This window comes from Lissotriton vulgaris, chromosome 9, assembly GCF_964263255.1.
Source record: "Lissotriton vulgaris chromosome 9, aLisVul1.2, whole genome shotgun sequence".
In the NCBI taxonomy this organism is placed as follows: Eukaryota; Metazoa; Chordata; class Amphibia; order Caudata; family Salamandridae; genus Lissotriton; species Lissotriton vulgaris.
This window is the reverse complement of record NC_141697.1, coordinates 1,094,646,490-1,094,658,973: the sequence shown is the minus strand read 5'-3', so window position 1 is coordinate 1,094,658,973 and position 12,484 is coordinate 1,094,646,490.

Genomic DNA, 12,484 nt, shown 5'->3' with positions numbered 1-12,484 from the left:
CTGGGGCAAAGTCAAAGTTACGTCCAACCTCATTGAAGTGCTGGCCGGCTATAGGTCCGACATAGGCCCAGGTGAAGAATGTACCTTTCCTGATCACAACCAATGAGATGCGTCAATCATCTCCACACTGTGAAGGCAATGTGTCAGTTCTGAAGACCGGTGCTGGAGTCAAGAAGCGGCGAGCATTGTGCCGGATTCTGCCACGCAGTTGAGGGGATGCATCGATCTCACTAAGCGACAGTGGTGCGATAGGCTGTCTGATGTGTTAATCTCAGGAGGCAAAGTGCTAGTTTGGATGCGATGCACGGATTTTACTCCAGGTCGATGCGCCAATGTCAAAATACCTATAGCCCATATCTGGGCCAGTTCAAGTGAGCCAGGCTCAGGAGCAGGGGTAAAGACTTTGATATTCCTGAGTCTCAAGCAACATGAGTCAAGCCAAGAAGCCCTTAAGATCACTTAGATGGAAGACAGAGCCCAGCTGTCCTTCAGCAGAATCAGAGAGCAGCCGGCAGCAGGATAACTCAAGAGAAAAGCAGTCCTTCAAAGTCTGCAGTCTAAACAACAAAAATTAGTCCTTTAAGCAGCACAGCAATCCTACTGACCGAGGTTCAGTTCAAAGCAGGGGTGACTTCAAAAACAGATCTTTGATGTGCACAGGTTCCCCTTTCACCCCAGTCCTGTCTTCTAGGCTATTTAAAGGGTAGAGGATGTAGCCTAATGTTTAGCGCGGTCGACTTCAAATCTGGGGAACAGGTTTGAGTCTCGGCAACAACTCTCAACATCATGTGATTCTGGGCAAATCACTTAATATTCCTGTGCCTAACAAAAATGAATGTGACCTCATGTAACGCAACTGGTGCTCATGTAAAACGTTCGATAACTGATTTCGGGTCAAGTTCATGCTATATATAACTTTGAAGAAGAAAAAAGGGGGTAATCCTTCCTTTGTGTGGGAACGGGATACTGCCTATTCAAGTGAAGAGTTATCCCTCCTTTCCATCCTGCCCAGGCAAGGCCATCAGAATGCAGATGTATGTAGATGGGCACTCAGACACACCTATCCCTCCTGTGTTGTGGCTGTCTAGAGGGGATGCACAAAGTGCAGCTGTCACCCACCACAGATGTGTATTAAAGACAGGCTGTCAGGCACAGAGAGCAGTAAGTGTAGATAACTGTCCAAAATGACACTTCTAATATAGTAATGGTAAATCCAACTTCACCGGTAAGTAGGATTTATCAATACCATTCCAAACATATGAAACATGAAAAAGCTACTCCTCTCAGATCAGGAACTATAGATTAAATGTGCATTGAGAAATTCCCAATGCTAACCTAAGAGAGGTGTAGGCATCATAGTATTAAAAAAATAGGCTGTTTGTCACTAGAAGGACATGCAAAATATAAAAGTACATAATCAACCTTTTACTTACATAGCACCCTGCCTTTAGGGCTGTAAGTCCTACCTTATGGGTGACTTATATGCAATAAAAAGAGGTGTTTAAGGTTTGGCATGTAGTTTTAAATGCCAAGTTGAAGTGGCAGTAAATTGCACACACACTTCAGTGGCAGGCTTGAGACAGATTTTAAAGGCTACTTCTGTGAGTGGAACAATCAATGCAGCAGCCCACTAGTAGCATTTGAATTACAGGCCCTGGGTATATGGTTTACCCACTTAGAAGGGATTTACAATTAAATTAAATATGTCAATCTGGTATACACTAATTACATACATACTTAGGGAAGAAACACATGTATTTTAGCACTGATTAGCAGTTGCAAAGAGCTCAGTGTCCTAAGGTCAACAAAAAGATTCAGCCAAACATGGAGGCAAAAAGCAAAAAGATTCGGGGAAGACCAGCCTAAGGCTGACAGGTCTAACAAGTAGTAATTTCCATAGGCTAACTCAGTTTACCTCCATGCCATGAGATGGAATTATAAGAGTACTGCCAATCTGGCTTTGAAATTTGTCAAAATATTCAAATTCTAACATTGGCGACCATACACAACCTAATCACTGTCAAACACATCTAGTTACAAGTTGTGTGTTTGCTAGATCTTTCAGCCTTTGGTGTGATCTTCCCCAAAACACTTTGCCTTCTCCCCTCCTGTTTGCTGAAATTCTTTTTTTTTTGTTGGCTTTAGGACTTTGCACACTCCCCCACTGCTAACCAGTGCTGAAGTGCGTGTGCTCTCTCCTCTAAACATGGTGGGCCCGATTCACAGAATGAATTTAAGACTCAATCCTAAACTTACTACTATTTTGGTATTCACAGAATGCACTTAATACTTTTGGCATTCACAGAATGAACTTAAGACTCAATCCTAAACTTACTACTATTTTGGTATTCACAGAATGCACTTACTACTTTTGGTATTCACAGAAGTTAGGATTTTGTCTTAAGTTTGTCTTAAGACAAACTTAAGACAGACTTAAGACAGACTTAAGTTAGGATTTTGTCTTAAGTCTGTCTTAAGACAAACTTAAGACAAAATCCTAACTTCTGTGAATACCAAAAGCAGTAAGTTCATTCTGTGAGTGCCAAAAGTAGTAAGTGCATTCTGTGAATACCAAAATAGTATTAAGTTTAGGATTGAGTCTTAAGTTCATTCTGTGAATCGGGCCCAGAGAAATTGACTTATACCCTATTGGTACCTTTAATTTACTTATAAGTCCTAGTAAAGTAACACTACATGTACCCAGAGCCTGTAAATTAAATAGTACTAGTGGGCTGCAGCAATGATTGTGCGGATCTGGGTTTGAGTCTCGGCAACAACGCTAAATCATCCTGTGATTCTGGGCAAATCACTTACAGGTAGATTCATCAAAGACCCGTTTTGCGAGTCTTTAATAGTGATTCATAAGGAATCGCTATTACAGACTCGCAAAACGGGATTCGTGTAGGAATCGCAAAATAAATTGCGATTCCTACCATTCCTTATTTGCGATTAGCAATTAGCTAATCGCAAATAAGATAGCGATTTCAAGGGTGCCAGGGGTGTCCAAAGGACACCCTGTAGCACCCTTGAAATGCAAATTTACACAGGTGTTGCACACACACATGTCCAAAGGACATGTGTGTGTGTAACATGCAACAGAGAAAAATGCACTAAAGTGCTTTTTTCTACTTTTTCGCTATTTACCACAAAGTCAGACTTCGTGGTAAATAGCGACCAAATATTGCGAATTCGCAATTTAAAATTGGTTCATGAATTTCATTTAAGGAATCTCTAATAGAGATTCCTTAAATCCAATTCCTCGCAAATATGCAATATCGCAAATAGCGATTTTTGCATTTGGGATGATGAATCCCAAATGCAAAAATCGCACTCGCAAATGGCTAGATTCTCAGAATCTGGCCCTTTGCGAGCGCTATTTAGCTTCATGAATCGGGCTGTTAATCTCCCCGTGCCTAACAAAAATGAATGTATGTCCTCATGTAACGTAACTGGTGCTATGTAAAGCGCTCTGATACCCGATTCGGGTCAAGTTTGCGCTATATAAAACTCTGCAAAAAAAAATCTCAGGCCTCCAATAGCAGCCTGTGTGCAGTTTCATACTGTCAATTTAACTAGGTAATAAAGCTTGCTTGCCAAGTATAAACCTTTCTTTTTAATACATATGTCACCCCTAACTGAGTCCCTAAACAGCTCATATGGCAGGGTGCACTGTGTTGAAAAAGTAGGAATGTCTTTTAAAGTTTTACAACTTCTGGTCATGAGAAACTTCAAAATTTGTTTTTGACTATTGTAAGACCTATCTCTGTCATTATATAACATTGGGTTACCGTATTACATTTAGTTAGTAATACCTTTTGATTGAGAGAATGTAACAATGTAATGTTTTCGCTCAAAGAATTGTAATTTAAAGCCCTCTATAATGGTAAAGTTGGATGTTAAGAGACAATTCTGAAAACGCCACTTTTAGCTGGTTGTGAAACGTTCAGTGTTGCTCAAACTGCTTTATTTTTATAAGTTGCAAATGATGTAAAGTTCATTGAAGAAAACTCAAATTGCATGATAACAAAGGTATTATTTTATAGACGGGTTCTCCCAATACACTTCGCGCATTGCAGTGGCCCTTAATCAGGGGGATCTGAAACGTCAATGTCGTAAAATGAGCTGAACAACGTACTTATTCACATATGCTATGGAAAAGAGAATAATAGAATGGCTCAAGCGGGGACAGGGCATTAGACCATGATACTGATGTGTGAAGGAACTTTACTGAATAACTAAAGCTGAAACCAAAGCTTACACTTCATCTTCGTCACAGTGAGTAATGCATTGATTTCCGGATGAACACTATGATAGGTGTCCCTGGATGTGACAAGTTATGATGCAGAGTGCAATGAAACCATCCAGCATCCGGTTCCGTTTCTTCGTCAGGGTCGGTCTTGCTCAGAAACCGCGCGGTGACCTGACCACTATACGAATTGGAGGAAAATTCACTTGAAAGTAAATTTTTGTGTCAGGACCGTGTTCTTGTTCAATGCATACTGGCATCCATCTATAAACAGAAAGTGTGTGGACCTCACTACTTATAGACAGCTTTAATTTGGCACCTAAGAATTAGGTCCGTCATCCGTGTGGCATCGCACCTAAGTGCCGTTGACGCTCAAATTTTTGTCCTGAGGAAGCCCAATTTGGTCAAAACGCGTTGGTTGTCATCTCTGTCAAATTTTTGTTTGAAGACTGTAATAAAAATATTTGAAGAATAACTTGAAGGACCGCTACTTTTTTGTGAATATATATGAAGACCATCTTGGAAAATAACTTGATTCATGAACTGCATTCTATATTGTTGCCTCTCTGTTCTTTATCTAAACTGCAGATTCAGTCCACTACAAACAGAATTTATCTAAAAGTGAAAAAGCAGCATTGAAATCAATGAGGATGATTCAAGCTTTACAATTCACAAGGGCAGATAAGGGTCGCGCATTAGTGGTAATGTATCGCAAGTTTTATGAGGACAAGATTGAGGCCATTTTACAAGACGATTTGACTTATTTACCTTTGTCTGAAGATCCAACAGCATCTTTTCAATCAATGCTCACATCTATTCTCACTCATGCCATTGAGATGCAATGGATCACCGAGAAAACCAAAGAATTTCTGTTGACTCACTACCCACGTAGACTAGGACTATATATGCTATCCAAGATACATAAAGATCTGTTCAATCTACCTCTCAGACACATTGTATCTGGTTGCAGCTCTATTCATGAACCCTTGGGACATTATCTTGATTCCTTCTTGCAACCCATTGTACAAGCTGGTCCCTCGTACTTGCATTATACAACTCATCTACTACAACTTTTGCAAGCAGTTCAAATACCAGAGATTGGAGAGGTTTGGCTATGTACTGTGGATGTTGTTGCTTTGTACACCTCTGTCCCTCCCTTAGATGGTATAGAGTCCATTGAGTGGGCACTACTTAGGCACGAAGAACTACAAGCTAACAAGGTTTTTCATTTAGAACTGTTGCATTTTTGTTTATTTTGCAGTTATTTTAAATGGAAAGATCGCTTCTATTTTCAAGTTAACGGAAGCTCTATGGGTTTTTCTGGTGCCCCAGCTACGACAGTATCTTTATGATGAAATTTGAGACGGAATACATTCTTTGTGATGAAGGATGGGTGGGAAACATGGTACTATATTGCCGTTTCATAGATGATATTTTAATCATCTGGCATGGTTCACGGATGAATTTGGAAACACGGATTTTGAAACAGATCAACAAGAATCCCATAATCCAATTCACGTTTAACATAAATTCATAGTCTATTGCATACTTGGATGCCAACATAAAACGTATGGGGACCATGATCACCACCAGTGTCTATAAGAAACCCACCGATTGCAATACCTCCCTGGTGTGCAGCTGTTTTCACCCTTTGTCCTTAAAATGTAATTTACCCTATTAACAATTCACCAGAATCAGGTGTATCACTTCGGACCCTGCTTTATGTATTAACACACTACAGGAGTATAAACTGAAAATTCTGGCTCGGGGTTACCCCAGGGAAGTAGTAGACAACGCAGAAGAACATGCTTTATCTCTGGACAGAAATGATCTTCTGAAGAAGAAAAAGAGGCAAACAACGCCTAGAGATTTGTTTGTTTTGATTTTTTCCACACATTCCCATCTGATCAAAAAGATTTTGTTATAACGCTGGGATTTACTTCAGTCTGAACCCGACATTAAGGGGATTTTTTTTAATCCTCCATTATTTTCCTATAAAAGATCACACAATCTGAAGAAGATTCTCACATGATAAATGCGAATCAGAGGAGCGCCAAACAATTTCAAAAAGATTTTCAACCGTCCAAAATTTTTGGGAGTCTTCCAATAACAAGTCCTTAAGCAGTGTGTTGAATTCAAGAAGATTCTTTCTTTTTTATTTCTTTTATTTTTTTCAATGATCACAGTTCAAAATCCATATAACAAAAGCAGTCACAATCTTCTTCTGTATTAATATGATTCGTATTCCAAGCAAATTCCAAACAATACATCATCCGACGCGTTTCCTCCTAAAAGGACATCATCAGGGCTTAAATATTGAACTGCTGTTTATGTATCTGCCTTCAAATGATCTTATAAAAATTTGACTGGATTCTGGCGCATAGCTCAACAGATTTCCTTGGTGAAGTATATGCTGCGTGATCTAATTATCCTGATTCAATTTCAGATATATTTCAAACATCCTCCATTTCCAATGGAGTATGGTGTTCCCTCGTTCGACATGGCCCAATAAATCCTGGGATTTATCAGGCAATGTCGAACAAGGGAACACCATGCTCCATTGGAAATACTGTAAAATTACATGAATAATAGGCTCTAAATGATTATAAATTCAAAGAACAAGATTGTAGAGCCAGTGATTTGAAAGGCAAGGATGTTTAAGCGCGTTGGCTGATGTATTGTTTGGAATTTGCGAGGAATATAAATTATAATAACAGAGAAGAAGATTGTAACTGCTTTTGTTATATGGATTTTGAACTGTGATCATTGAAAAAAATAAAAAAAATAAAGAATCTTCTTGAATTTAACATACTGCCTAAGGACTTATTATTGGAAGACTCCCAACAATTTTGGACAGTTGAAAATCTTTTTGAAATTGTTTGGCGCTCCTCTGATTCACATTTATTGTCTTAGTTATTTGTGGTACTGAAGTGGTGGACCCCACAGAGTGAGCTCCATTGTTCATTATAATACTCTTTCCACACATCAGTATAATCAACTAGTGCACCCAAGGTGCTTTACCCTAACCGCTTAGAAGTCTTACATTTTTTAGATTCTTGCATTGCCTGCTGAAGCCACCAAGGTTTCACATAAAGGCATGACAAAATGCTTGAACTGTTCCCATTGTAACAATGTATTATCTGGCAAAGAGCATCTCTTACCCATAGTCCATGTGGTCTTTATTCTGTTGGTAAAACTGAGAGATCTCTGCATACTTGCATCACAGAACATAAGAGCAGAATCAAAACCAAGACCCTGAGTTCACCACTATCACACCACTGGCTGGCACATCACCACACCATTGCACAGTTAAGATTCATTGTGTTAGAGGTAGTTAACTTTCAACTAGATAGAGATATGTCTAGATTGTTATCTGATTGCGAGATACATTGGATACAGTTTTTGGAACACTTTTACACCGAAAGGTCTGAATGAGAAATTTGAACTGTCCTGTTTCTTGAGAAAGCAATATGTCATCCATACATGAGGAACTTTAGTTATATTTTTGTTCTTTTGTAACACCACTTTTTATATTGCATTGTTGAATCAATGGATATTTTTATAGTATTATGTTTCAGGCCAATTCACCCGATGATTTCATGTGTTCTAGTGTTTAGCAGTATTTGCTTTATGTCACCCTGATCTTCATGAAGTCAGTCAGTTTATTTCATTGTATTAGCAACTATATGTCTTCCCTGTATTTCCTCACAGTATGTTCGATGTCTCAATATCCAATAATAGAAACTTTATTTCGGTTTTGATTCGAACCATAAAAGTACTTATACAATATTAAACAATTTAAAACACAATGGTTATAGAACATGATGGGTAAAGTGCAAAAGTGCAAAGGTAAAGCGTATTCCATACATAAAAACTCATTATAAAGATAATTCAGTCAGCAAAAGGGACCATCACTGGTCCAAACAATTTCTCAACTTAACAGACAATTTTAAAAAGTCAGTAATACCCTGGCGCCGGCTAAACGCCACTACTCAGCGTGTAGGAGTCCTTCTCAGCCTTGGTTCTCCGACCGCCTAAGACTTCTGCGCCAGAAGTGCAGACAACAGGAGAGATCTTGGCATGCTCACCCTGACCCTCGGGCTAAAATCCTACACAAATCCCTACTGAGAGATTATAAGAAGGCTATTGTTGAGGAAAAAAGAAACTATTTCACCATTCTCACTGCCTCTCTAAAATCATCTTTAGATTTGATTAAAATCATTGATTCCCTATCGGCCCCTAAATTTGCCGATTCTATTGTCGAAACTCAGGAGCTTTGCGATAATATCGCAAGCTTCTTCAACTCCAAGATTGCCGATATTTATAACTCTCTCGAGATAAGCAATCGGGAGATGGATGCTAATCTAGCACCTTCTCTTCCTATGATCTCTCCTCCCCAGACTGAGCCCACCGAAGCTTGTCCCAAATTGGGGCTCACCAGTTTCCCTCTCTTGACCCTAGAAGCCCTCAACCAGCTCCTTGATGCCACTAACTCATCTTCTCCCTAAGACCCTTGTCCTCTAAGAATCTTAAAGACCTGCAGAGGGGTGGTTTTCCCTCCTCTATTAGAGGTTTTGAATATGGCCATTAGTGAGGGGATCTTCCCCTCCTCCTGGAAGAAGGCTGTTATTAAACCATTGCTCCAAAAGCCCTCTCATGACCCGGGAGTGCTAAAACATTTTCGTCCCATCTCCCTTCTTCCGGCGCCTGCCAAGATTCTTGAGGCCCATATCAATCGGAATCTTTCTACCTTCATTGAGAGTTCCAATCTATTGGATATCTCTCAACACGGTGTCCGCGGCGCACACAGCACGGAGTCTGCCCTCACGGTTGTTATCAACAATATCCGCCTGGAGTTTGACAAGGGACATCCTACTTTGCTGGTGTTGTTAGATCTCACAGCAGCTTTTGACACCTTGTCCCCGTCAATTTCAATCTCCAGGCTTAAGGATATCGGGGTAGAGGGCACTGCTCTTAGTTTACTCTCCTCCTTTCTACATTCTAGGGAACAGAGAGTTAAGCTGGGCAATTACCTCTCCGCCAAGAAGTGCAATGTGGGGTACCACAGGGCTCTTCATTGAGCCCTCTGTTATTTAATATCTACGTTACCCCACTTGCTAAGGTGGTTAGATCCTTTGGTCTTGAAGTATTATCGTATGCCGATGATACACAGATCATGGTCTCCATCACCCACTCGGCAAGTGACTCCGCTCTCAAGTTCAGAGCTTGTATGGAGGCAGTCTCTAACTGGATGGCACAAATTTTTTTTAAAATTAAATGGAGACAAAACAGAGATTATGGTTTTTGGTGGAAGTGGGGATCTATGGTCAAAAGACTGGTGGCCTCCCTTTCCGCCAGGAACCTTGGAGTTCTTATTGATCCCGTTCTATCATTTGACGGTCAGGTAAACAGAACGGTGTCCACCTGCTGTGCCATCATAAGAACGCTGAGGAAGATTGCTCCCTACTTATCCCATGCAGCCCGGAAACAAGCAACAGTTGCTTTGGTCTCATCGAGGCTAGATTATTGTAATGCCCTTTATAGTGGCATCAACAAGAGCTCCATCCACCGACTTCAGATGGTGCAGAACGCTGCAGCCAGGATGGTCTTGAACCTCCCTAGGCTATCCTCAGCAACCTTGGCCAGAAGGGGTCTTCACTGGCTTCCGATTCCCTCTAGGATCTCGTTCAAACTCCTGTGTCTGACTCACGGTGCTGTTCATGGCTCAGGCTCAGAGGGAATCAGGTCCCTTCTGTGTGTTTATACCCCAGTTAGAACCCTGCGCTCTGCATCTAAGAAAATACTCTCGGTCCCCAGAGTTGTGAAGGCAAAATGGGGTGGTAGAGCTTTTTCCACCTTCGCTCCTAAACTCTTGGAACTCTCTCCCCCCCGAACTCTCTAGCCAGCCCTCCTGTTGATCTTCAGGAAATCTCTAAAGACCTGGCTTTTCTCTCAAGCTTACTAGAGGGCTTGGTTTTGGTGGTCATAATGGTTTTAACTATTTGCCTGGACTTTCTGTTTGTTTGTTATCGCGCCTTGATGACCTCAGGGGCTAAGTTGCGCGTTATAAAACGCCTTTCATTCATTCATTCAGTAACTTGGAGAATACTGTCACCATGCAAAAGTTGCAGATACATTAATGCTGGTCTGATCTGGTTAAAATTGAGTTTCTTTAAAAGAGCTACCAGATAGCGTTTGCGCGGGTATTCGTAAAATTTACATAAAAATATAAAATGCAGAATATCCTGTGGAGACTTTCCGTCGCAGCCACAGGATGCTGCGGGTTTATTAAAAATATCATTTTTTGGTCTAATCAGCAGATGATGGAAGAGATTTAACCTAAGCCTTGTTAACAGGAACTTCTCATGTGAGGTCAGCGAGCCCGTCAAATATGGCTCTATCGTTTCACATGTTTTTAACATAACAAATTTTCTTACACTGGGTTTCAGGAGCTCCTCTCCTTCTCTTTTGACCTTTCTGTCCATAAGGAAGGCTTGCTTAATTACCTCCACATCACCCTTTACAATCCCGCTCGGGTATTCAAACAAGTCCAAACGGCCGAGCCTGGAAAAACTGGATTTTAAATATTTTAACCAAGGGGTGCCCATTGCCTTATCCTGAGACAGATAATCTCTCACAATCAAATGTGTCAGTGGTATGTCCTGATTCAGCCACAGTTTTAACCAACAAGTCAGCGGGCATAAAGAAAAAAAAAATGTCACATAAATATTGCGACCCTAACTCTTCATGTACTACAAAATTAGATGTACCTGCAGAGACGCACAGGAGATGTTTCATAAAAGAGTTTTCAGCAATCTGCAGCTGCTCACCGGCCACATAATCCCATAATTCACTACCATAAACGGCAGTTGCCACTGATTTAGCATTGTAAAGTTTCAGCATGGCATTATTAGGTTTTTTCCCCAGTTTCGATGCAAAGTTAAAAATAGAAGCTTCACCCTTGCCAATTCCCTTTTCTTTTTATCAAGGTGAGGACCCCAACTAAGTTTGGTATCAAAAAGGACCTCAAGATACGAGAATGATTTCGAAATGGGGATTGCTACATCATCTATTTTGAATAAAAAGTTCCTTCTTGGTTGTTGGCCAACTTGCATGACAAAAGATTTAGAGTTATTGACCAGGAGGTCTCTATCTGTCATGAACATTTTAAAAGCATTTAGTAAAGCTTGAAGACCCCTCTCGGTTCTAGAAATTAAAACCGCATCATCTGCGTATAAAAGAACAGGAATACCCCGCCTGTCAACTCTGGGGCAGTCAGCCTTTACATTCTGCAATACGCTATCAAGCTCATTAATATAAAAATTAAAAAGAAAAGGGGCGAGAATACATCCTTGACGCACACCCTTTCTGATGTCAAAGTTACTAGTCATGCACAGATCTTGAGAATACCTAATATTAGCACTAGTGTTGCTGTGTAAATCGACAAGGAAATTGACAATCCCGCTGTCAACACCCTTATCCCTCATGGACTGCCACAGCTTTCCCCTGTTTACACAGTCGAAAGCAGATGACAAGTCCATGAAGGCAAGGTGGATAGTACCCCTTTGAGCAACAGTGTACTTGCTTAATATTAAGAAGAGGTTAAGGCACTGCGTAATAGTAGAGCTTCCACTGCAGAAACCATACTGAGAGATGGACATGATATTATTTTCCAGCGCCCAGTCAGAAAGTCTCTGCAATAGAATTCTGCCTACTGTTTTAACCATAGAGTCTATTAATGAAATAGGTCTGTAACAAAGTGGGCTACCCCTGTCCACCTTCTTAAAAACTGGGACAATCGTGGAAACCCCCCATGATTGTGGGCAGCCAATTTTTAGCAGCTGTGTTAAAGACTGACTCTAATATGGGTGCCCAAAACCTAGGCTCAGACTTATATAAGTCTGGAGGGATCCCATCAGGACCAGGAGCTTTCCCGGCTGTAAGTCCCACTATACCCTCAGTAACCTCGCCTCTATCAAACCTAATAGTATCACCACTATTGCAAGGAGAAAGATTGAAATTATCATTCGTCGTACAGCAATACAATTGCTTGAAATGTGTTTCCCACTCCTCCTTTGTTATGCAGCATTCCAGACCATCCCCCGGGTCCTGAACCAGGAAAGGTCTCTTTACTACCGCCCAGAATCTAGAGCTACACTTCAGGATAGAGGGGTCAAGAATCTCACCCCATGCCTCTTCTCTTAAAAATTCCTTGCGCATGGCGATAAAGGATTTGTA